The 25,408-nt window shown below is 47.2% G+C and overlaps 1 protein-coding gene and 1 pseudogene across 9 annotated transcripts in view; both read left to right on the top strand.

The window, feature by feature from the left end:
- Nucleotides 1-25,408, top strand: part of DAB2IP (DAB2 interacting protein) — a 316,629-nt gene that overhangs the window by 145,172 nt on the left and 146,049 nt on the right. The gene's annotated exons all lie outside the window — the stretch shown is intronic.
- Nucleotides 14,043-16,867, top strand: LOC308468601 (inositol-trisphosphate 3-kinase C pseudogene; annotated as a pseudogene). Its single transcript has one exon. The product of its transcript is annotated as an inositol-trisphosphate 3-kinase C pseudogene (transcript).

Below are 25,408 nucleotides of genomic sequence, written 5' to 3'. Positions count from 1 at the left end.
GAGTCATATTGAGAGCCAGCGTGGTGTAGTGGTTCAGAGCAGTGGACTCGTAATCTGGTGAACCGGGTTCGCTTCCCTGCTCCTCCACATGCAGCTGCTGGGTGACCTTGGGCCAGTCACACTTCTCTGAAGTCTCTCAGCCTCACTCACCTCACAGAGTGTTTGTTGTGGGGGAGGAAGGGAAAGGAGAATGTGAGCCGCTTTGAGACTCCTGAAGGGGAGTGAAAGGTGGCATATCAAATCCAAACTCTTCTTCTTTTTCTTCTTCTTTGGGGGATGGTGGGCTCTCTTTCCTTGGAGGTTTCCAAGCAGAGGTTGGATGGCCATCTGTCAGGGGTTCTTGAGCTGTGATTCCTGTATTGCAGGAGGTTGGACTAGATGACCCTTTGGGTTCCCTTCCAACTTTACAATTCTATTAATTGTGCCTCAGCTCCAGGGCCTAATCCTGTCACAATGTGCTCATAGCATCTATGGGAAGCCTTTAGGAGCAGTCACTGGGAATCTGGGGGCAAAGTCTCATCAATACGTTGGTGATACCCATTTTCTGCTTCTCCATAGCATCTGAGTCAGCAGAGGCTATATCTGGTCTGGAACATTGTCTAGAAGCAGCTGGGCGGTGGATATGGGCTAATAAACTGTGCTTGAACTCTGAGTGGTTCCAGTGTCACCTGCCTGTCCTGTATGGGGTTACACTCCCTCTGGGCAGGGCAGAAAAACCTCCAGAATTCCTCAGAAAAAGAATTGTCTTCTCAGAAATGTTCAAACACAAGCTAATAATAATAATAATAATAATAATAATAATAATAATAGTAATAATAATAATTTTTATATACCCCACCTTTCCTGGTTCAAAAACCAGGCTCAGGGTGTCTAACAACAAATTTAAAACACTTTAAAATGCTTAATTATAAAAGCAGGCATAAAATACATTATGCCTTGATGTATCCATCCTCAAGACATTCGCTCCTCCATCTCCATCTCCATCACCCTCTGCCCTCTGGGGTTCTCCAGCTTCCTCAAAGGACGTGGTCCTCTTCTCCCCACCCCACAGGCCTAGAGCTGCTTACCTGAACGCCCACACAGAATCATAGAAGCGCAGTGTTGGAAGGGGCCCAATGGTCACCTAGTCCAACCCCCTGTGATGCAGAAGTCAGATGACTCCTCTCTCTCTCTCTCTCTCTCTCTCTCTCTCTCTCTCTCTCTCTCCCTCTCCCCAGAAAACCTTTGTAACAACCCGTAACTCTACATCCTTTGCCAAAACCAAACTTCAACACCTCTCACAGAAATGAAAACATTTCCTTTCTTTATTTACCTCAACCTCCATTCTCTTTTGCCACTCTGGACCAAATGTTGGATTGTAAGCCCTGTGGGGCAAGGGGCCTCTCCTCTTTAAAGCGCCACTGCACATGTGGATGGTGCTCTGTACATCTTCCCCTATGTAGAAAAATGGGAGGATGTTGTCACAGACCCGCCACTGGGGGACCTGTAGGATCGCATCACAGTCCTGGATCTACAGAAAGAAATTGGCTTGGGAAGGTGAGAAGTGAGCTTGTAGTTCCATGGGGCGGCAAGGGAAAGCTCCAGGGGGCTAATATGGGAGGCATGGCGGGGGGGGGGAGTGTTGGTGAGCTGAGTGAGCAGAGGTAATAAAGAAGCAAGCAATGTTCAGGGCATGTGGCTTTCAGCAGAGGGCCCTGGTTCCATTGCAATTTAGGCACACAAATACAGTGGTACCTCGGGTTACAGACACTTCAGGTTACATATGCTTCAGGTTACAGACTCCGCTAACCCAGAAATAGTGCTTCAGGTTAAGAACTTTGCTTCAGGATGAGAACAGAAATCAAGCAGCGGCGGTGTGGTGGCAGCAGGAAGCCCCATTAGCTAACGTGGTGCTTCAGGTTAAGAACAGTTTCAGGTTAAGCACAGACCTCCGGAACGAATTAAGTTCTTAACCTGAGGTACCACTGTAACAGCTTTCTGCTTCTTTGGGTTCAGGATCAGCTGGGCATCCTCTTAGAGCAGGGTGACCATTGGTCATGCTGGCAGTGTGGTTGGTGGGAGCCCACCAACATCTGGAGTGCCACAGCTCCTCAGCCACAACCACAGCCTCCCAGTGTTTTCACAGCCATGCATCTCATGGCAAGGGTACCCACTGGTGTGCTGCCACTGGGCACACCTTAGCAAGAACTCTGACCTGCCTTAGCAGCCGGTAACAGAAACATCTTGCCATCCCTTTGCTTGAATTTATGCTTTAACTTCCTTTCAGAAAAATGGGATTTGCTTCCAAACTCGCCATCCAGTCACCTTCTTTCTTTCTTTCTTTCTTTCTTTCTTTCTTTCTTTCTTTCTTTTCCCTGGCCCCTGCAACTTCGTTTGTTCCCCCCATTATCCCTGGGGCCACCATCTCCTCCACATTTGTCCAAATGCAACTAATCTCTTTTAAAAGAAAGAAATAATACCCGGATGATTTAATTTACTGTATCGACCTCTTTTGCCAAGGCTGCTGGGCTGCCGAGATTTAATTTGGAAGGAAGAGGTCCTTAATTATTATGAAGCTGTGCAGTTTTCACCGGCCCCCCCTTCCTCCCCTTCTCAAGTTCTACTCACAGATATCATTCTAGGCGCGACAAATGTCCTCTGAGCATGCAGCCAGTTGTTAAATGGATCTTGGAAAGAATACAGCGGTGAATTAATTAATAGCAATGAATGCTTTTCCTAGCAGGTTTTCATTCCTCAGGCCTCTGACCTTTCCCCTCTCCTATCAAAGAGCCATTTCAAATGCCTGGAACGGCAGCAGAGAACGCTGGGCTGGGGAACTGCTGGATGCCTTAGAGCAATCTGTTCCCTTTCTCTCTCAGCGCTTCTCATCTTCTTCTAGCGACTGAAAGAGATACTGCGAGGCAGGAGCTCACAGAGCGCCAGTCGATTCACACACAGGCTTGCATCTTCAGCCCTCGCTGGCTGCAGTTTCCAGCACTGACCTGAATATGCAGATGGGGAGGCTGTAGCTCAGTGCCAGAGCATCTCTAGCTGATTCACGCCATAGTGCACAAGGTACAGTTTCTCAGCACTGGATCAGCTCGCAGTGGAATGTGAGAATTAGGGACTCGGTGAGAATTATTTTGGAATCTGGCATGTCTGCTACCCCAGGCTCAGTTTCCTTGGGACAAAGGCCATCGGAGATTGTGGTGTCTTTAGGATATATGGTTTTATTTACACATCTATACAACCTGAGCATGAGAAGGAGGGGCTCACAGCATCAACCTCCCAAAGGGTCTTGTTTCTCCATCAGTCACAGCTTTGGATCCAGCGCAGGGCAAGCGTTTCTCTGGGTCTCCAGCTTCCAGCCTGCTTTTTTCAGCTCATCTCCCACACACCACCCTGGCTCTTGTTCTCCTACCTAGCAGCCAGGTGAGGAGGGAGAGGAAAGACCTGCCCATCAGCCTGGAGGGCCTCATCCCTTCATTGCACCTCTTGCAATGGAGCCCATCCTTTTGGGATGCGGATGAGGACACTGCAGGGGCCAGCCAAGGCCATCGTCTTACAAAGAAACTTCTCTGGCTATTTCAGCAGTAGGACCCTCTCTTTGAATCTAACGCTCCCTGGGTACAGGATCCTAAGAATCGGAAGGGACTCGTGGCATCATCCAGACTCACCTCCCAAACCCACAACATCATGTTACTATCCCACACAAAAGCCTTATTAGCTGAGCCCCAGTTCTTTTGAGCTGATTCCTAAATTTCCTCCTCTCCCTTCTTCTTGTTTTCTTCTTTTTTTGTAAATAATTTTTTATTGATTTTCACAATTGAATTCCACATTTAATCACAATAGTACTTTTTTTTCTAACCCAACCCCCAAATTCACAAATACCTTTTTCAAAACCTTATCTTTGAGGTTCTTTAGACCTCATGACTTCCCTCCATTCCCTCTTCTTGGTTCTTTATATAGACAAAATTATTCTGCATTTCCATATTCATGCTTAGCCAATTATTATTTCTCTTAATTTATCCAAATTTCTACTGATTGCAAGGAGTTTAGTCAAGTCCTACTGATGTTTCAACCTATTTGCAATACCCTGCAATCGAACAATAAACATTTCCCATTCCTTTTCCTAACTTTAGCATACTTAAATTTCACCGGAAGGCGACTATCTATTGAGTCAGATTTTAAATCCTGCTCCCCTTCCTCCCAGGCTTTTCTCAGTCTCAGAGGCTGTAGTTTCAGCCTTGTTCTAACTCCCAAGGCACCCCCAACTGATTCCTGCCTGTCCCCCAAACCATCCACCTGTACACTAGGCATCTTTTTTTTAAAAAAAACGATATTTATTGAAAATTTTTTAGAATTACAGAAAAGAACACAGCAGAAAAAGGAAAAAAAACAAAGAAAAAACAAACCACATCAAACAATGTAAATTCAAAAAAAACAAACAAAAATACACCACAAACAGATAAAAACAAATCCATCATTCTCGAATCCTCAACTTTCATTACCTTCTTTCTTTGACCTCCTCCTCCTACCTTTTTTTGTATCCTAGTTATTAATTATCGTAGCAAATCCTTTCCATATTTCATAATATTCTGTCATTACATTACCTTAATCTATTTTCATCTTATCTTATAGAAAACCTTAAAACTTAAAACTTAACTCTTATTTTTACCAACTTCTCATATCCATAATATTCTTACCTAATTCTTTAGACATTTTTGCTAGAGCCAAGTAATTTCGTTCCAACATTTTTCTAACATTCATCAATTTTATAAAACAATCCTAGTAATAAAAAGAAATAAATAAAAACAATCCAATCTTCATCCAGCGTCCCTTCCTCCTGGTCCCGGGTTTTGTCAGTCCTCTTTATCCCATTGATCTAGCGCATTAACCTGGTAACCTTATATCCGAGGCCCTTAAGTCTCTTCCATGTCCCTTCCGCAGCTCTTCTTCATATTCTCCTTTCACACATGGGAACTCCAGTTTGGTAATGTTTTTGACCCTTTTCAACAAATCAGCCCCTTTTCCAAAGTCCAGACTAAACTCCATGTGGTATTTAAAAACATGTTTCAGAATCTCTCCAAGATTAAGAGCGCCCTCAGCCCCAAACATCTCACGGCCCATTGCCAGACTTGGAAAGTCCAAACATCACTGCATAGGGGGGGGTCTATCCAACCCGCCATTTCCAAACCAGTCCAAACCTTATCTTTCCAAATCTGGCTTTTTCCAAGTTCATTTGTCAAATCCAAAAGCTCATGTTCCTGCAGGGCCACAGCTCCCTCCATCTCTGGCGCCCAAGATTCAGCAACATCCTCTTCTCTCATCTGTTCTGTCAGGGCACACTCCTGGTTTAATTCCTGGGTGGGCTCCACATAGTTTCCCACTGCCTGTTCAAAAATTCTGACCGCATTAGTCATCAAATCTGTATTCTCATTTAACTGTTACAGTAGGGCATTTGTTTTACAGAGAGCACACAACAGAGCTTCTGAATACATTGTCCTACAAGGTCACAAGTCTATTTCCCACGATTGTAATCTGTAACAGCTGCAAGCTCCCTGGAATTAGTTACAGTTTCACAGTCTCCCTCTAGGGGGAAAACTTCTATTTGTTCTTTCTTTTAAGGACGAATCTAGCAACAAAGTTTCCTTTTTGAGATATTTTGTCAATATTTGTTCCTTTAAAATGCGAAAGGGAACAGTGGAATCACTATGTTTCTCTTCTTTTAATTATCTGTCAAAAGCGTTTGTCTCTGGTCAATGAGCTTCAAACGTCAGTCCTGACACCCCGCTCCAGGATCAGGACGGTGGAAAGTTACTTTACTTTAAACTCACTTCTGCAGGTTTAAACAGTCCGAAAAAGATCCCCCTTCTTCCCCTGCTTCCAAAGGGGGGTTCAACAATTTTAAATGATGAAAGTTAATCTTTTAGAAGCGATTTTCTGAGCTCTAGTTTACGTTGTCTTTGCTTTATTCTGTCTACAAAGAAACGGAAGGCTGACTTCCTGTTTAGACCTTCCCGTTTCAGTGCCAAATTGAAGTAAATTTTTAAGTCCAATTCCTTTCTGCTCGCAAGTCCTTATTTAAAGTCCAATTGTCCGAAATTTAAGTACTCACGGGTGATTATTTTAGAAGCCAAATTGTCCCAGGAAAAAGGCAGCGCTCTCCGGCAACGGCTATGCGCTTTGTTCCACGGAAAAAGCAGTTGACTCTCAGCACCGCACCACTTCCCCCTCTTCGCTTCGGAGCCCGTTAGTGGGTTCCTTTGCGGGTTGGGGGGGCGCTAAGGGTGCCCACCGAGTCCCATGGTCACAGGCTTCATCCGCCTGTGATTTTTAGAAGGGTCCCCGCTTCGCCGTAGCGGAAAAGACCCGTTTCGCGCGGAGCTAGTCCCTCCAGATCAGAGGGAGTCCGCCATTGCCGATGGCGCCACCCCGGAAGTCCTGTACACTAGGCATCTCCGGCTCTTTCTTCATATCAGATCCTTGCACGGCCACCTATTCCGCTTCTGTTTCCTTTGTTGATGGTTCTATCTTAATAATCAGTTCTGTCATCATTTCAGTATTTTTATCCATTCGAACTGGTAATTTGTCTGTTGGATTTTCTAAATTTTCCTTCATCTCTTTTATCAGCTGTCTTTTCAATTCTGAAAAAAGCTTCACCCATTCAAAATGGGGCTTATGTCCTGTTCGGAGACCCTTCTGTCTGAACTTAAAGTCATCAAAGGTCATCAAGCAGCACTTTCTCAGTAAACAACTTTCCCTGTACTTTCCCACCCTCCTAACCCTTTCCCCTCCAGCTGTATTACCTTGTACGTTTATACAAGTTAACATAAAGTCCACGTTTCAAATTAATTCTAGATTTTACAGATATTTACTTTAAAAAGAAAATGAAGAACAGTATGTCCAAAAAGAATTCAGCTAAATCATCCAGGAGAAAGTACTTGCTTCTTAGTAGACCTATTTTCTTAAAATGTCTCAGAATGATGTGAGAGATTGCAAGCAGTTAAAAATCCTTATGATTTCCTCCTTTGAAGGGGTTTCCAACAGATCCAGTCCTTCCAAAACTCCAGCCTCTTGCTTTTTTCAGTTCCACTTTAGAGTTCCAGTTTGTCTTTAGAAAAAGAAGTTCAGACTTCTATAAGTCACTGCAACCCAGATATATAATTCCATACATTCCCCCAACAGAGTGCACAATAAGTTTTTTCCAGGTTTTCTCTGCTTGGTTCGAATTCACCAAGGGCTGTAGTTCAAAGTCAAGTCCACAATTGTAAATCTGATAAGTCAGTAACTCCAATAAAAAGCAATAAAGAATGGGTTTCAGTTGTTTTTACTCCAACTTCCCCATCAGCAGACAGTATCCATAAGAATCATAAAGAAAGATTTAGTAGTAGTAGTAGTAGAAGAAGAAGAGGAGGTGGAGGAGGAGGAGTTTGGATTTGATATCCCGCTTTATCACTACCCGAAGGAGTCTCAAAGCAGCTAACAATCTCCTTTCCCTTCCTCCCCCACAACAAACACTCTGTGAGGTGAGTGGGGCTGAGAGACTTCAGAGAAGTGTGACTAGCCCAAGGTCACCCAGCAGCTGCATGTGGAGGAGCGGAGACGCGAACCCGGTTCCCCAGATTACGAGACTACCGCTCTTAACCACTACACCACACTAACCTTTTCACTTGCAAATTGTTTCCATGCAGTGATAGTTACCGATAAGATGGGGATGGACTTCCTTTTTACACCTCCGTCTGGTGCCGAATTCCACCTAATTAATTCCGAAAGTAAATCTTATTTACCTTTCCATCAGCTTAGTAGTAATTTTTAGAAGATCTCTTCTTCAGGCTTGAGCTGACGCTTCATTCCCGCGGAGTTGCAATACTGCCATGACTACAGGCTCGATCGCCGCTTCCCCCCCCCCCCATACTTTCCAGCACAAAAGGAGTTTTGGGGTTGCAGGAGAGCCCTTTTGTCTTGTTGTTTTCTTCTAAAACACTTTCTCATGGAGGATAAGGCTGTCAGTTGGTTTTAGCCAAAATGGCTATGCTCTGCCTCCACGGCCAGAGGTAGCAGTGCTTGGGAATCACGGTTGCTGGAAACAGGAGGGGAGAGATCTCTTGTGCTCCGATCCTGCTTGTGAGCTTCCCACAGGCATCTGGTTGGCTGCTGTGAGAACAGGATGATGGACTAGTTAAGCCACTGGCCTGATCCAGCAGGGGTCATCTGATGTTCTTCTACTTCCAGGGCTGTTGGGCATGCTGTGTCAGGAGCTCAGCCTACACTCGAGTAGGACCCATCATGTGATAGACAAAAATCCCATGACTGCAATCATGGAGCAGGAATTCTAACATGCTGCCTGCTGGAGCAGCGAGACCCCAACCAACCACCCAAATTTAGATTTGGTCACAATATAAATTTGCGTCTAGCTGGCATCCATCTGTCTTGGGAGACCATGGAGGAGTGCAGCTTTGCAGGTGAAGTCAAACTGTTGGAAGATTACAGCACCTGCTGTGGTTGTGGAGAACGATAAGCGGGATATGTGTTTTGTTGCAGCTGGGGCAGAGAAAGGAGTCCAGTTGTGCCCCTGCAGATGCATATGTAAATTTGCATCTACAATGTTTAAATTAGATAAAGGTAAACAGAACCCTGCCCATTTGGTCCAGTCGCGGATGACTCTGGGGTTGCGGCGCTCATCTCGCTTTATTGGCCAAGGGAACTGGCGTACAGCTTCCGGGTCATGTGGCCAGCAGGACTAAGCTGCTTCTGGCGAACCAGAGCAGCGCACGGAAACACCGTTTACCTTCCCGCCGGAGCGGTACCTATATATCTACTTGCACTTTGACGTGCTTCGAACTGCTAGGTTGGCAGGAGCAGGGACCGAGCAATGGGAGCTCACCCCGTCGCGGGGATTTGAACCGCCGACCTTCTGATCGTCAAGCCCTAGGCTCTGTGGTTTAACCTACAACGCCACCCGCGTCCCAACAGGAGGCAATGATGGCCACCAATTTGGAGAGCCTTGATGGAGGTTTGGACAAACCCATGGAAGAGGAGGAGACGAGCCACAGTTACTGCGCTGTGCCTCCGTGGTCAAGAGGCAGCAACACTTCTGAATACCAGATGCAGGAAACCACAGGAGAGGAGCCCTGCTCTTGTGCAAGGATCCTGTTTGCTGGTTTCCCACAAGCATCAAGTCAGCCACTGTGAGAACAGGACTAGATAGCTCATTGGCCTGATCCAGCTAATGGCTCTTCCTACCTTCATAAGCTTCATCTGCCTGGATGAACAAGGACTGACCTTGCCAGCCTAATGCTTTGCGTATGAGCATCAGGCTGGTCAAGGCTATGTGAGATAAACAAACTGTATCGGACAATCAGTTCTTCTTCTTGCATTATGGTGTTCCCTAAACAAACCTTCATTTCAAAGCCACTCTGTTGTGTTCCTCTCTAAACACCGGCTGGAGGGATTGGGGCTTAATCTGTTTGGCCTTCCCAGATGACAGCAGGGCTCAGCTAACATGGAAACCATGATCCAAGGTGCCTGAAGCAGCTCAGCCAAAAGGCAAGGGGTAGGAGGATGAGAGAGGCAGGTGTGAAGGTGTAGGTCCCGCCCTGTGGAACGCGTTTTCGTCAGATGTCAAGGAAATAAGCAGCTATCTTATTTTTTATTTATTTATTTATTTAAAGGTAAAGGGACCCCTGACCATTAGGTCCAGTCGCGGACAACTCTGGGGTTGCAGCGCTCATCTCCCTTTACTGGCTGAGGGAGCCGGCATTTGTCCGCAGACAGCTTTCTGGGTCATGTGGCCAGCATGACTAAGCCGCTTCTGGTGAACCAGAGCAGCGCATGGAAACGCCGTTTACCTTCCTGCCAGAGAGGTACCTATTTATCTACTTGCACTTTGACGTGCTTTTGAACTGCTAGGTTGGCAGGAGCAGGGACCGAGCAACGGGAGCTCACCCCGTTGCGGGAATTCGAACCGCCGACCTTCCGATCGGCAAGTCCTATGCTCTGTGGTTTAACCCACAGCGCCACCTGTGTCCCAATGTTTAAATTAGCACATGGGAATTTGTGCCCTGGATCTGTGCCCCACCTAGGCTTTTGAGGACCTAGCAATGACCCCACGTCTGTGTTTGGGTGTGTGTCAGCTGTATCCAAAGGGACAAGACACATGCCTCAAACCTCTTCTTATGTCCGCCTCTGCTTCCGTCCATTTCGCCCAACGTCCACAGCAAACCCAGAAGTACCCAGCAGGTTTGCCACCATTCACACATTCGCAGGAGCGGCGATCACCGTTTGCGCATGTGCAGAAGCGGCAATTGCCGTTCATACATGCACAGAAGCAAGCAATTGCTGCCCATGCCTGCGCCCAATGGCACCTCTCCCAGTGACCCATTTCGACCTCCGGACAGACCTCCAGAACGGATTATGGTCACAGGTAGAGGTTCCACTGTACTGAGTCAGACCACAAGACCTTTGCACTTTAAGGGATTAGCTCTGCAAATGAACAGGCAATTGCAAAGAACTGTGTGCCCCCTGAGCATGGGCAGATTGCACTTTCTCCCCACTGAGTAACCCAAATCAGCTGCTGTGTACATGGGATTAAAGAGAATAGGGTTCAGATCAGTGTGTGGGATTTGCATGCAGTCTTGAGCAACCCAATTTTTTAAAAGCAAAAGTGAGCAGCCAAGCCAAAGGTAGACAGGGAAATGTTTGGAGGGGCAATCTATCAGTTCTTAAAGTGCTTGAGCCCTTAGGCCAAAAGGGAAAGGGTGGGCCTTGTGGGGGGGGGGGGAGGCACGTGTGGAAGATTCAAGGGCACCCTGAAGGTTGCTCCCTGTCCCCATCACACCTGTATTTCCTTTCACCTTGTTGAGGCCTCTGCAGATCTGCCGCTTTTAATGTAACACTTCTCAAACCAGGGAGCTTAATTACTGGTCTCTAATTAATGACTGTCTTAAAAGGTGATTGTCAAGCAAGGTGAGGGAAGAGGGCAGCTTGGTGTGAGGAAACGTCTGGAAATTGCCCGCTGTCTCTCTATGTCTAGAGCTTCCATAATCGTTATGCGCTGCAAGTCAGTTATATTTAATGCTTTAAAAGCCATTAATTGCCCCACCCTGAGCTAATGAACAAATGAAATGTAAATATGATACAGAACCTCATTGCCCATCCTCTTTTGAGGCTGTCAAAGGGCGAAAACAATGTGACTCAGGTAGGACATATTGGCATTTATTTGGTTTTGTTGTGCCAGTGTAACTGTCATGGCTGCCCGCAAAGAATCCTGGGAACTGTGGTCTGGCAGGGGTCCTACCCAGCCTTATTTGGAAAGATGGCTACTCCTTGTTGAGAGGGAATGTCAGTCAAGCAATGCTGTCTGCATAGCTGCCTTGCAATTTGCGGTGCCAGCCTAAGGCATGTTTACTACGAAGCAAGGTTCACCGTGTGGAGTGGGATTTCCTTCCTTGTAAGAGATTGGCTCTCTGGTTTGCATTAAATCTAAGAACACTGAATGCCCAATTATACCTCAGGGACAAACATAATCATCATTATCCACAGAAACTCAGAGCAGGGCTTTTAGTGCATCTGCCCCTGTTCTGTGGAATGGCATTCCTGTTTGAGGTTCCCTAGGCGCCCACTGTCTGCACTTTCCAGAAACAGTTGAAGACGGTCTTTTCAGTTCCAACAAGCTTTTCCAGCTGAGTGTGTCTTTTTCACAAGTGTGCACTTGTTAGGGTTAAATGTACTGAACTGTTTTAAATTATCCTGTGTGTAAACCACCTTGAGACTGGTGCTTTAGAAATCCATTGCAATAATAGCAGTAATAATAACTGCAGTTGCTGTTGAGCCTACTGTATAGCTGATGCTTTACATAGGTGCCTTTGTGTTAAGATCAGTGCAGAAGACTCTGCCAGTGGTTCCTGCAGTGAACGAAGGGCACACTACAGGGTTCTGCAGAAGAGACTGATGAGTTGAGTACTTACATAATCTATTTTAATATGTTGGTTTTGTCTTTACCCCAAAATAAAATATATGTTAAAAAAATGTAAACTGCCTTGTGACCATTTCTGGTGAAGCATGGTATAGAAATATCTTAATTAATAAATGACCTCTGTCCCTGAGCCCAAGGAGCTTACAGTCTAAAATAGGCATTGGGTGAGCTGGCATTAAAACGGGGATGAGGCATATTGCTGGAGGGAGAGAGGTCTCCCGGTGGCTCTTTGGAAATGGTAGATAGATTGAATTGTTGTGTTCAGAGGCACCATATCACACACATACCTACTGGCTGTTGAAGTTATCTTTATTGGGCATTGAGGGAGGCACAGAGGGGGCTGGACTGGAGAGCCCTTTGGCTTGGCCTAGCAGGGTTCTATTATTATTATTATTATTATTATTATTATTATTACATGATAGTCAGGAATGGAACATCCATGTGAAGTGGCAGTCTACCCTTGAGGACCAGATGGTGCTGAGGGTGCAGGGAAGAGGGATGCTGCCTCTATGTTTTGCTTGTTGGCTTCCTGGACTTGATGGACCTATGGGACTTACATCTTCCTTATTAAGATCTAGGGGATTGTTTAGCTTCACTGGGTTTGCAGAAGAGGCAAAGTTCACCCGGAAGAGCTAGCTCATTTTCTGGAGTTCATAATAATAATAATAATAATAATAATAATAATAATAAGTTTTATTTATACCCCACCCACCCCAGCAAAGACCGGGCTCAGGGCGGCTAACACCAGGTATAAAAACAACTGATTAAAAGACAACTTAAAAACAAAATGAAGTACAACATTAAAATGCAGCCTCATTTCAGTAGAAACTCAAATCAAAAACTTTTTGGGGTTGAAAACATCAAGTCTTCACCAAGGCCAACTATCCAGACTGGTCCTACATGGGCCAGAAAAAAGCCAGGGAATTCCCCAAATAGGAGTTCCATCACAGAAGGAGAAATGAAAAAGGAAAGGGGGGGATCAAGTTGATTCCAAGCCAAAGGCCAGGAGGAACAACTCTGTCTTACAGGCCCTACGGAAAGAAATCAGGGCCCCAGTCTCATGAGACAGAGCATTCCACCAGGCTGGAGCCAGTGTTGAGAAGGCCCTGCCTCTGGTTGAAGCTAATCTAACTTCCTTAGGGCCTGGGACCTCGAGGGTGTTGCTGTTTATGGACCTTAAGGTTCTCCATGGAGCAGACCGGGAGAGGCGGCCCCGTAGGTACGAGGGTCCTAGACCGTGAGCACAAGCTTCCCATTCTCCTGTCCCATTAAGATAACATCAAACCTGTGGCTCATTGAGCACAATGCAGCCCCGATTGCTGAATGTTCTGGGCTTTGGTGCCTGCTTTGGCTGCTGATAGGGACGGGGGGAGCAGGACAAGAAATGGGGGAGCGGGCATTGCTGTCGTGTGCAGGCCACAAGGTGTGGCTGGGGAGCTGCCTTCAGCTCAGTGAACCACGTGCCGCATTGGCTGACTTCGCATGAAGCAGGGCATGCCTTCTTTTGCAGACAGTTATTGGACAATATAATCAGATGGCAATTTGCCTCTACTTCACACACACTTGGATCATTTTCGAGTTACAGAAGCAAAGGCTTCTGGGAAAACAGATTTTCCCCATTGTGAGCTCGGAGTCGGAGACAGGTTTTTAACAAGGCACCCCTCTGGCAGTACACAGCCACCCTCCGCCAGTGCTGCCGCCTGTGCCAAGGAAATAAACCAGGACAGCCTTGGAGGCAAAATGCAGTCAGTGGGTCTCATTTGTAAGCAGAAGCATGTCTGCAGGAACTGTGCTTGCATGAACAAAAGCGGCCAACTTTCTAGAGGCTTGCAGCAATTGCTGTGTGTGTGTGTGTGTGTGTGTGTGTGTGTGTGTGTGTGTGTGTGTGTGTGTGTGCGTGCGTGTGTGTGTGTGTGTGTGTGGAGAATGCTTCTGCTCTGACTGTGGGATTGTAATACAAGACGCACACCTTCGCTCCTCCCGCGGGGCGCGCCCAGGGCGGCGGCTCCACCTCCCGGGGTGGAGCGCAGGCGGCGGAGCGCAGGCGACGGAGCCAGCCGGGCAGCTCGAGCGCAGCAGCACCGCGGCCGGAGGGACGGAGCGCGCGATGCCCTCGGCACCCCCGACGCCCTCGGCCCCTGCCGGGCCGGCCGCGCCCTCCTGTCCCGGTCCCAGCAGCAGCGGAGGTCCCGTCGGCTCCGGAGACGTCCAGAACAAGAAGATGAGCTGCATGGTGCAATGTTCGCCCTGTGTGGTTTCTTTTCACTTGCGCTACCCCCGGGTCCAGCTGGCTGGCCATGCAGGCAACTTCAGAGCCGGGGGTTTGGGCCGCATCCTGAAGAAGCACTGCCCCAGTGAGCAGCAATGCCTGGAACGCCTGGTGTGCGACGTGCTGCAGCCCTACGTCCCGGCCTATTATGGGGTGGTGGAGCGCGATGGGGAGACCTACATCCAGATGGAGGACCTGCTGTCCGGCTTTGACAAGCCCTCCATCATGGACTGCAAGATGGGAGTCAGGACGTACCTCGAGGAGGAGCTGGAGAAGGCGAGGCAGCAGCCCTGTCCGCGCAGAGACCTGTACGACAAGATGGTGGCCGTGGACCCGGTGGCTCCCACAGCGGAAGAGCATGCGCAGAGCGCCGTCCTGAAGCCCCGCTACATGCAGTGGAGGGAGACCCTCAGCTCCACCACCACGCTGGGCTTCCGCATTGAAGGCATCAAGAAAGCGGACGGCACCTTCAACACCAGCTTCAAGAAGACCCGCCAGCCGGAGGAGGTGACCCAGGCCTTCTGGGACTTTGTGGACGGAGACAAGAGAGTCCTGGCCAGCTACCTGGAGCGACTGCAGGAAGTCAGGCTGGTGCTCGAACAGTCTGAGTTCTTCAAGACACACGAGGTAGTGGGCAGCTCTCTTCTCTTCGTCCACGACCAGACAGGTCTGGCGCGGGTGTGGATGATCGACTTTGGCAAGACGGTGCCGCTGCCTGAGAAGCAGACCTTGACTCACCGCCTGCCCTGGCAGGAAGGCAACCGCGAGGACGGCTACCTCTGGGGCCTCGACAACCTCATCGCCATCTGGGAGAGGATGTTGGGGGAGTGAGCCAGGAAGATGCAGCCGACACGTCGAGATGGGGTCCGTCTTGGCCCCCGGGACTCTGCTGTTTAATTTATTCAGCCAGATATGCTACTGGAACCAGGGGGATACAGGGCCTGTGGAGGAACTGGAAGAGCACCAGGGGCCTTTCGGAAGGGGCCAGCTGGTTTCTGCACCGCTAAGTTTAGTTATTGGCGTGGCGGATGTGGTGGAAACCCCCCCCCCCCCCGATTGCCGTTCTGCACGTGGTGGACAGTAAAGACTTCCATGGGCCAAGACAGAGAGCTCACCAGGGGTGTTGGGACTGAGTTTGGGATGTGGGGTTATTGGGGTGCCTGGTTTAGGGTCAAGACTTTGAACCACAGTGCTGGCCGTGCCCATTTCCCAAATGTCGGGAGAGGCCTCGGTCAAGCGAAATACTTGCGTTTCTCTTCAGGGTTTGGGGAGTAAAGAGAAACTTGTTCCCTCTGCTTTGACTGTTAACTTTCCTGGTGCCCAGATAACTCTGCCAAGGCAAAAAGGAGCAGTTTGTTGCTTTTACAACCTGATGCACCAAAGGGGTTTGGGGAGAGAACACCTTCCCCAATCGCTGCAGAAATAAATAGTGGAGTTCCACTGCTTTGGCAGGGGCAGGCTGCCTATTTTTTTGGGTGCTGAATTTGGGTTAGTTTTAACAAGCAGAAACCAGCGGGTAGGATCTCCCTGGGTGTGTGGTTTTTTTTAATGGTGGTTGGGAGGGGATTGTGGCTGTGCTTCGTCCTGCCAGGGAAGGGAGCCGCTCCTCTGTATTTGAATGTATGTGTTTTTATATGTATTTCTGTATTTGTATTTCTGTATATGTGTTTTTATATGTGTTTCTGTATTTGAATGTATGTGTTTTTATACGTAAAAAAGTTTTTCTTTTTTTAAGGGACATAAAGAATTACAAGTGAGGGGGGGGGGGAAAGGTGCACAACTTGGTTTCAAAACATTTCTTCTCAAAATGAATGCGCTGAGAACCAAAGAAGAGAGAGAACCAAATGCTGGACTGGGCGAATGGCCCATCTGGTCCAGCACCCTGTTCTCACAGTCTCCAGCCAGATGCCCCCCCCCCCCCGGGAAACCTGCAAGGAGGACCTGAGCACAAGAGTCTCTCCCCTCCTGCAGCTTCTGGCAGCTGGCATTCAGAAGCATTGCAGCCTCTGACCTTGCGAGGCAGAACACAGCCGTAGCGTGTGTCCATTCATAGCCTTGAATGTACACAGAGGCTTTGCACTCAGCGTACATGGTCCAATCTGTGCCCTGTTGCCACTGGCAGAATCTTTTATTAAATTGTTTACCTTGCCATACATTAGCCTTCTCCTCCTTTCTTCCACCTTGGAACTAAAGGTGGGGTACGTGTGGTTCCCCACTTACCAGTCCCAGACCTGCTTAGCTTCAGCAAAGTGGTGGTCTCAGATGCCTTTGGACCACCACCCTGAGACCTTGCCAGGAAGAGCAGCAGAAGTGGGCACACAATAATTTTTTATTTATTTAAAATTGTGTCGAGGCAGCCTTTCACTGCTGAAAGTTACAAGGCAGTTTAGAAGAAAAAACCAGCACATTATAAAGCATAAACTATAAAGCGTTCCATGCTAAGGATCAGTGCCCATAATTTTTACTAACCAGCAGAAGACCTGCAGAAGTGTTTGTGGGGGGTGGGTATTATTCATTAGTCTTTATTTTTGTTTCATTGTGTATTTTGTGTCCTCATTTTGTAAGCTTTTGTTGTGAACTGCCCTATGATCTTCAGGTGAATGGTGGAGGAAAAATTTAATAAAGGTTGGTGTGTGTTTTAATCAGTTCTCTGGCAATGATTTTAATTTTTTGGAATGATTTAAATAGTTTTTAACTGTTATAAATAATTTTAGTGCTTGATTCTCTGGCAAACTACTTTGAGGTTTTCATTTGTTTGTTTGTTTTTACAATCAAGCAATGTGTAAATTTTATGAAACAGATAAAAGAAATTATCCAACAGGGCCATTGCACAAAGGCCTTCCTTTAAATCTCCACAAGATCTCTTATAGATGTGGCATGATTGAAAGGGCCTTCTCTTTTTTTTATATAATAATATTTATTAAAGTTTCAAAAAATACATGAAAATACAAAATACAGAAAAAAGTATAAAGTTTTTAAGATATAACAAAAAAGTAAAAAATAAAAAGAAACATACAAAATAAAACAGTTAAAAACACATTAATTTTCCATAGCCTATCTTCCTTACACTTATTTCCCCGGACCTCCTCGTACCTCCCTTTTTTGTATTCCAGTTCAATTTGTTAGTTCAGCAAATCCTTACCATTAAGCTTTTACCCATTTGTAAGCCTTTTTTCGTATCTCTTAAAGCATTACAGCTGGAAACCACTTAGTTTCTATCCAACATCCTTCTAAGATTCCTTAATTTTACAATATTTCTGTAAATAGTCTTTAAATTTCTTCCAGTCTTCTTGATTGAAAGGGCCTTCTCAAATGGCCTCAGCAAAGGGTCTATTCGGGTGCTCTCTCAGGTAGCATAGCCCTAAGATGTTCAAAGCATTAGAAGTCAATTAGCTCACAGCTAATTGCATGCATTTCCTTCAGCACTGGTGTGATATGCACACAGCAAGGTGTTCCACTAAGATACCCACCAGCAAGGAGAGGTATTGACCTACTGTAGCAAAGGGAGGTCAGCAATTCCTGGTTCTCTAGGGAAGACAGTGAGGCCAGCAAAGGCAAAAGTCAGCACCTTGGAGAGATACCCAGGTCTGAGTTCAAGACCATAGACAGTGCTCCCATAGCTGAGGCCAGGCATCCAAGTTGTTTCAGCAAGGTCCTGGAGCAACTTGGGTTCTATAGCAGGACTAAACATTAGGAAGAACTTTCTGGTGGCAAGAGCTGTTTGACAGTGGAACAGACTACTAAGGAAAGTGATTGACTCTCCTTTATTTGAAGTTTCTAAATAGAGGTTGGGTGGCCATCTGTCAGGGATTCCTGCATTACAGGGAGCTGGACTAGATGGCCCTTGATGGTCCCTTTCCATTCTACAGATATATGGTTCTATGACTAAGGTAAAGGTAAAGGGACCATTAGGTCCAGTCATGACCGACTCTGGGGTTGCGGCGCTCATCTTGCTTTATTGGCCAAGGGAGCCAGCGTACAGCTTCCGGGTCATGTGGCCAACATGACTAAGCCGCTTCTGGCGAACCAGAGCAGCGCACAGAAACGCCGTTTACCTTCCCGCCGGAGCGATACCTATTTATCTACTTGCACTTTGACGCGCTTTCGATCAGCTAGGTTGGCAGGAGCAGGGACAGAGCAACGGGCGCTCACCCCGTCGCGGGGATTCGAACCGCTGACCTTCTGATCAGCAAGTACTAGGCTCTGTGGTTTAACCCACAGCACCACCCGCGTCCCATTCTATGACTAGCTAATCACTAACCAGAAGTTCCACTCCCTGAGTGCTTCCTTCTGGCCATTTACAGAGCTGATGCCATCTGTTGCCATTGGTTCCTTGAAGTTAATGAGGTTTCCAGCTGAGGAGATCTTTCCTTGATCCCTCAAGGGGTCTGTGGAGCAACCATCAGGTTCTGGCAGCAGAGGCGTCTCCTTGGAGGAGAGGAAGTAGACTTTGCTGCCTGCCAACATAGAGGGACACAGGAGGTGTGGCTCTATCTCGTTCTTGGAGCTGTGTTTGCTGGAAGACCCTGCCTTTGAGAAGGTAGTTTCCAAAATGTATTTGTGCCTTGACCCTTTTCATTTGTTGCCTTCCTAATGCCCAGTTTCCCAGCAGCTCAAAATTAAATCAAGTGATGCCGTACTCTCCCCCTCCCCCCCCCCACCCAAACTGGGCAAAATGTCTGAGGCATCACCTCAGTTGGAAGGCATCCAACAGAAAAGATCAAGGCTGCCCCGAGCAGCTATATGCAAATGGCGCTGCGATAATTGGCTCTCTGTGTCTTGCAATTAGCCACGAAACAGATAGCTGCCATCCCTGACCTTTCCCTATGCTAGCAAGGCCATTGTTTGGCTGTCCTGCTTAATTGCAAAAATGTAACCTCGCATCACGGATTCAGATGGCTCCCCCCATGTTGTTGGCCGTAATTTGATGAGACATTGCGACAAGGGAAGGCGTCTCCTACCAAAAGCACAAAACTAATAAAGCATGAAGTGGTGGTAGTGGGTTCCACACACACACACACACACACACACACACACAGGTACTCATAGAAAAGAAGAGGGAGAAGCGTTAATTTCATGTCCCGTCTCTCTGATATTCGCTCTTGCAACCGTTTGAGTATGTGGCTCTGCCCTTTGAGGAATGCAGAAGCTTATGGAGTTGCTGCAAAAGGTCTGGTTTCAGGAGGACTAGTCCCTTGAGCAGGGCCAGAATGGGTAGAGCCAGTGTCCCAGACATCACAGATTTACCTTTCAGTCGGCTTGCTGGATGAAATGGCCCTCCTGCTTTCCGTCTTAGCCAGCCCAGATGCCTCCTACTTTTTGCTCAAGGGGGCTTACATTGTTCTTCCCCCACCCTGTATAATCCCTACAGCAACCCTGCGAAGCAGGTTAGGCTGAGATGTAGGTGACTGTTCCAGAAGGTGTGTTTTATGGCTGAGTTGGGGGGGGGGGTTGAACCCTGGTCTCCTCCAGGTCCTAGTCCAACACACAAACCAATATCCAAACTGGTTATTAACCCCCACTCCCCCAATGTTTGCCCTCTGCCCACTCCAATACAGAGCTGCTACACAGAGGTAGACTGCCTCTGGGCATGGAGGCTCCATTCACATAATCGCGGCTAGCAGTCAGTAAAGGCTGGGGGTTTTTGTGGGTTGGTTTTTTTGTTTTTTGCACGTTTTATGATAACTAGCTCCCTGGCATCTCACACTTCGGTGACTATATCTGTCCGGTCTTGTTTGGCCTTATTCCCAAAGGATTAGATGCAAGCAGGGAGGGCTTGTTTAGATCCTGGTGACATCTAGATTCCTGTTTGTCTTCTTGACAAACCCACACTGTGCAACAAACACTCCTGCCACAGCAGGGAACACAGTCTGTTGTGACAATGTCTGTCTACGGATGATGGCTGTAGAACAAAGACATGCCTACCTCCTTCAGAGTTAACAACCCAGGTATTAAACCAACCCTGATACTTTGCAACAAGCTTCTACTTACCATGTTCACTGCGTAACAGGGATGGATGGCAAGCATGGTGCCCTGCAGGCCTTGTTGGACTATAACCCCTATCAGCCCCCATCTAGTATGCCCAAAGCCAGGGAAGGTGGGAATTGGAGTCCGGAAGCGTCTGTCTTCTGTCGTAAAATATTGGTGCATGCATATGGCTGCTCAGGGCAGACTTGATCCTTTCGGTTGGCTGCCCTCCAACTGAGGTGATGCCTCAGCCATTCTGCCCAGTTTGGGTGTGGGGAGTTCTGATTTATGGGAAGGAGCATTCCTGACGGCGATGCAGGCTTCCTTTGCCAACACTCACCATTGTCTATCTGATTTCTGCTACTTTCCAGAATGCGCCTTGACAAAGCACACACTTAAACAGCAGCTCCTAAAAGGCACAGAAAATGCACACACACACACACACACACACACACACACACACACACACACTTCTGGCGACTGAGTAGGTCTGAGGGACAGTGGGGCGGGGGAATGATTTTGCTAGGCCACCCCTCTCAGCCACCATCTATTTCTCCGCTCCTGGCATCTCTGCACGCCCAGGCCCTTCCTCCTGCCCCACATCTTGTGCCCCTTCCCCACCTCTTCTCCTGCACAGTGTTCCCCTTCTTTCAGCCCTTGTGGGAGGCACAAAACCCCATAAATCACTGCTCCCTTCCCCTGAGTCAGCTTCTGGCCCCATGGCCTCTGCCATGCAATCCCCAGCATCCTGCCAGTCCCTGGTGGGCGACTCAACCGTAATGAACTAGAAAGTTTAGCCTTTTTAAAAAAAGAGAGAAGGAGTAGGTCAGTTCTTTCATACTTTGCATGACTCACAAAATCCTGACTTCTGGGCATTTGAGTTCAACACTCGCCTTGGGCTTTGGACAAGTGCTCGCAGCACCCCACGCCACCCCATTTTCCTTTCAGAGTTCCTCCTTCCGCCATTCATCCCAGTCTTCGCTGACTCCCTCCCTTCTTTCCTGTTGGTTCTTAGGAAACTGTCTCTGGGTCTTAGTGAGCCTCTGCGCAGTTGAGTGGCAGGCAACCCCCATGCTGTACGCAAGAGATTACATGCCTCTCTGCTTGTAAGCCTTTCGACTTCTTTCCCCTCCGGGGTGCAGGGATCCCTGTGTAAGATGCTTGCCATTGTGTGGCAATTACCAAGCGCTTTGCATAACTCTCTGGCACCCGGCATAATGAATCCACTGCTGTCCTTGGTGCAAGGGGCTCTTGTTCCAACATGGATTAATGCCAGCAACCTGTAGCCTCGTGATCAGATGGCTGGTGCTTCCAGATTGGTGTTCAGAATTAGCCCTCTCCTGTGGCTTCGCCCCCAACCCAGTTACCTGCCCTTGCCTTCCTGCTACTACACCCAGGCCCTGTCTGTGAGTTCCCTTGTTGCCCACTTTCCTCTTTGCCCCATTCATTTTGCCAGCTCTGTATCCTGCCCCCCATGGATGGATCCTTCCTTCAGTCTGCTGACTCTCCTTCCTGCAAAACAGGGTCCTTCTTCATGCAGCGCATGCAGCGCATGGAATTTGCTCCCATGGAAGGCAGTGATGGCCACCAATCTAGATGGCTTTAAAGCAGGATTGGACAAAATCATGGAGGAGGAGAGTGCTGTTGATGGATACTAGTCATGATGGCTATGTTCTGCCTCCACATTCAGAGGCAGCAATGCTTCTGAGTAATAATGAGAGTCCTCCAGGATGCTGGACTTGATGGGCCACTGGTCTTTTCCAGCAGGCTTTTACTATGTTCTCCACACAGCCCCTTCTCTCTGCAGCCCCACCCACTGAGCTGAGGTTCCCTATAGAGTGATCCCCTCTTTTCCTCCTTGGCCATCATTAGCCCACAGCTCTTCCACAGTTTCTTGATTCTCTGGACCACTGCCTACTCTGTCCCCTGACCTATCTCCTGCCCTATGGAGGGCTCAGATTCAGGCTACTCACACTCAGGGGAGGAAGAGCTCTTGGTACACCACCATGGCTCTCCCATCACCTTCTGATTCTGGGGGCAACTCCCTTGTAGCATCTTTGGCTGCTTAGCCACACGGCTGCAGATTCAGCAACAGGCCTTTTGAAGGGGTGTTGCTTGAAGAGCTGTGATTCCTTCATTGCCCGGGGTTGGACTAGATGATCATTTGGGTCCCTTCCAACTCTACAATTCTGTTATTCTAGGGCAGGGGTCAGCAACCTTTCTCAGCCGTGGGCTGGTCCACCGCCCCTCAGACCATGCGATGGGCTGGACTATATTTTGGAAAAGAAAATGAACAAATTCCTATGCCCCACAAATAACCCAGAGATGCATTTTATTTTAATTTTTTATTTTTTTTCAAAAAAAAATTATTCATTTTATAACACAAATAAACAACACAAACAGAAAAACAAACAATACAAACAAATTCTTGTCTTACCCTTATTTTTTCTAAACATTGTTAGGTGGGCTTCCCCAAGTTCCCCCCTATCTGATTTTCATTTTACCTCATCTTTAGCAGTTTACAATATCATAATTTCTAACCATTTTTTTTATCACACCTACTTTTACCATAAAAATCTTCACATTTTATCACTTACAAATAATCAGAGATGCATTTTAAATAGAAGGACGCATTCTACTCATTCTACTCATGTAAAAACACCAGGCAGGCCCCACAAACAACCCAGAGATGCATTTTAAATAAAAGGATACATTCTGCTCATGTAAAAACATGCTGATTCCCGGACCATTCGTGGGCCGGATTTAGAAGGCGATTGGGCCAGATCTGGCCCCTGGGCCTTAGGTTGCCTACCCCCGTTCTAGGGTTTGTAGACAACTCCCTGGCCAGCCTCCTCCAGCCTTTAGGTGACTGTGGTCCTTTGCTGAGACAACATTATTCAAAGCTGAGACAGCAGGGCCCACTGGGAGTTGTTCAGCGTTCTTCCTTGCTTTGTGTGCCACCATTTCCCCAGTAAGTCCCAAGCCTCTCTTCCTACAAGCAAGCTCCATCTGGGGCCCTTTTCCTTTCATCACCCCTTCTTGCTCCTGACACATTTGTGGGTGAACTGCAGAAGGAAGGTGCAGGAAGATTTCTGGATCATTGAGGGAGCATTTCACGTTTAGGATAGTTTTGCAGGACTCCAGGGAAGTTGTGTGGTTTGGGTGGGTGGGTAGAACACAAACCTCTTGTTTTCACTAGATTTCCTTCTCAGGAAACCCCCTGCCTGTTCCTAAGAAGATAAAGAGAGATGTGCCCTGTCACAAAAACAGGGCAAGATCATGCCAGGTTTTTCATGGAATGATGGGTTGTAAAATAATGGGAGCCAAAGGCATCTCTCTCTCTCCGCCGCCACCCCTCTCACTCCCAAAAAAATCATCTGGTTAAACAAGGGGAGCAATCTCCGGAACAGTCGCTCCAGGAAATACAGTTGTGTTCCATGGTTGTGTCTTTTCTGGGCCGAGAGGCAGGTGCGCAGGTGCATAGTGAGCATCATTTTTAATAATGGATGGTGACATTTCCAGACAAAGGAGGACCAGCAGAATGGCGCTTCTCTTGATCGGCTGGCCAGTTGTCCCCTGAACCGGAACAATCAGAGTATCCTTGGAAGGCAACACTTAATTTACAACACGGGGGCGGCCGGATGAACCGATAGGCAGACTGGGCACGGGCCCAAGGCGAGGAGGGCTCAGTTTTGCAGGTGCTGAAGAACCTTCGGAGGGAGAAACACCAACAAGGCCATCTCATTTAATCCATCTGTCCTTGCTGTCTTTCCACCGGCAGGTGCAAACCTTTGTTATTGCAACAGGCTTTTGGTAACGAACTAGTTTTAATGAAAGGGATAGTGCCATGCTGTTTTCATTGTAATTATCCGTATATTTTAAATAGATATTTTACATTTATATATAGTTTTAATTCTATTAGTGCTTAATAGTTTTTTAATGATCTTTTTCTTCTTCTATTTTTAAGCTGTTCCTGTTTTATCTATAAGCCACCTTAAGTTCCTGTCAGGGAAAAAGGCAGACTAAATTACTACTACTACTACTACTATTACTACTACTACTAATAATAATAATACCTCAGAATTTGGAAGGGGATTTTTCCTTTAAAAAACCCCCAGATATATTTATTTGTAACATCACAAGTTATGATAACAAATGTCAAATAAAAGTAGAAAGAGATGCCTAGAAATACCTCCAAGTTGGCATAGCTTTTTTTGACAACAATAAGAAACCAAGACTTTAGTCTCAGTGGTCCAGGCCTGTGGAACTCTCTGCCACTAGAGATTCAGCAGGCACCTTATTTGACAACAATAAGAAACCAAGACTTTAGTCTCAGTGGCCCAGGCCTGTGGAACTCTCTGCCACTAGAGATTCAGCAGGCACCTTCTGTGCCAAGTGTTAAATGCCCACTGAAATTTTTCCATACCACCAGGCCTTTGCAGGCAATTAAGAGTGCTTCTCCCACAATGGTCTATTGATGTTTGCTTTTAATTCTTTTGCTTTTGACTCGTTGTTAATTTGTTATGATTTTACTTTATGGTTTTATGATTTTACACTGTTGCAAACTGTTGCAATATTGTTCTACACTACAGTATATCAATATTTTTGATAAATAAAGACTCAGTTTCTCAATACAGACACTATCATGTGGTCTGCCCTCTCTGGTAAGCTTTAACCATGTATACTATGTTCCAGATTTTAGTTATGCATTCTCTCAAGGATGGTGTTCTATCCATGCATCCCCCCCCCCCCCCCAATTCTGACAAATAATAATTCTGGCAGCAGCTCAGAGAGGGAGAGGTTTTTTCCTAACACACTCACTTTGCCATGGCATCAGACTTATTTTGAGGGGTTTTTTTATAAGCACATTTGTGTGCAAGGTATCAGCGTTCAGTTCTGTTCAAACTTAGCACCTGGGATCTTCCCAGAGTAGAGAGAGCTGATTCACCCAGCAGATTTCCAAACCACCAGATGATCCTGCATAGCCTTTGGGTCCATACATCTCTGTTGCAAGACCAGAGGCCACCTGGCCACCCCCATCAGCTTCAGAGGAAGAGAAGGCAGGCAGGCAGGAGATTCAGGGCCACCAAACTGGTCATCTACCTGAGGAGAGGGAAAGTGCATGGAAGCGCTAGCTGGATCAGGGCCTGACTGAGAGCCCAGAAGGTGTGGAGCCCCCATCTCAACATATTCTCACCATCTGAGCTGCTGAAGCG

This window comes from Podarcis pityusensis (assembly GCF_964106645.2).
Source record: "Podarcis pityusensis genome assembly, chromosome: Z".
In the NCBI taxonomy this organism is placed as follows: Eukaryota; Metazoa; Chordata; class Lepidosauria; order Squamata; family Lacertidae; genus Podarcis; species Podarcis pityusensis.
This window is presented reverse-complemented; position numbering and strand designations above follow the sequence as displayed.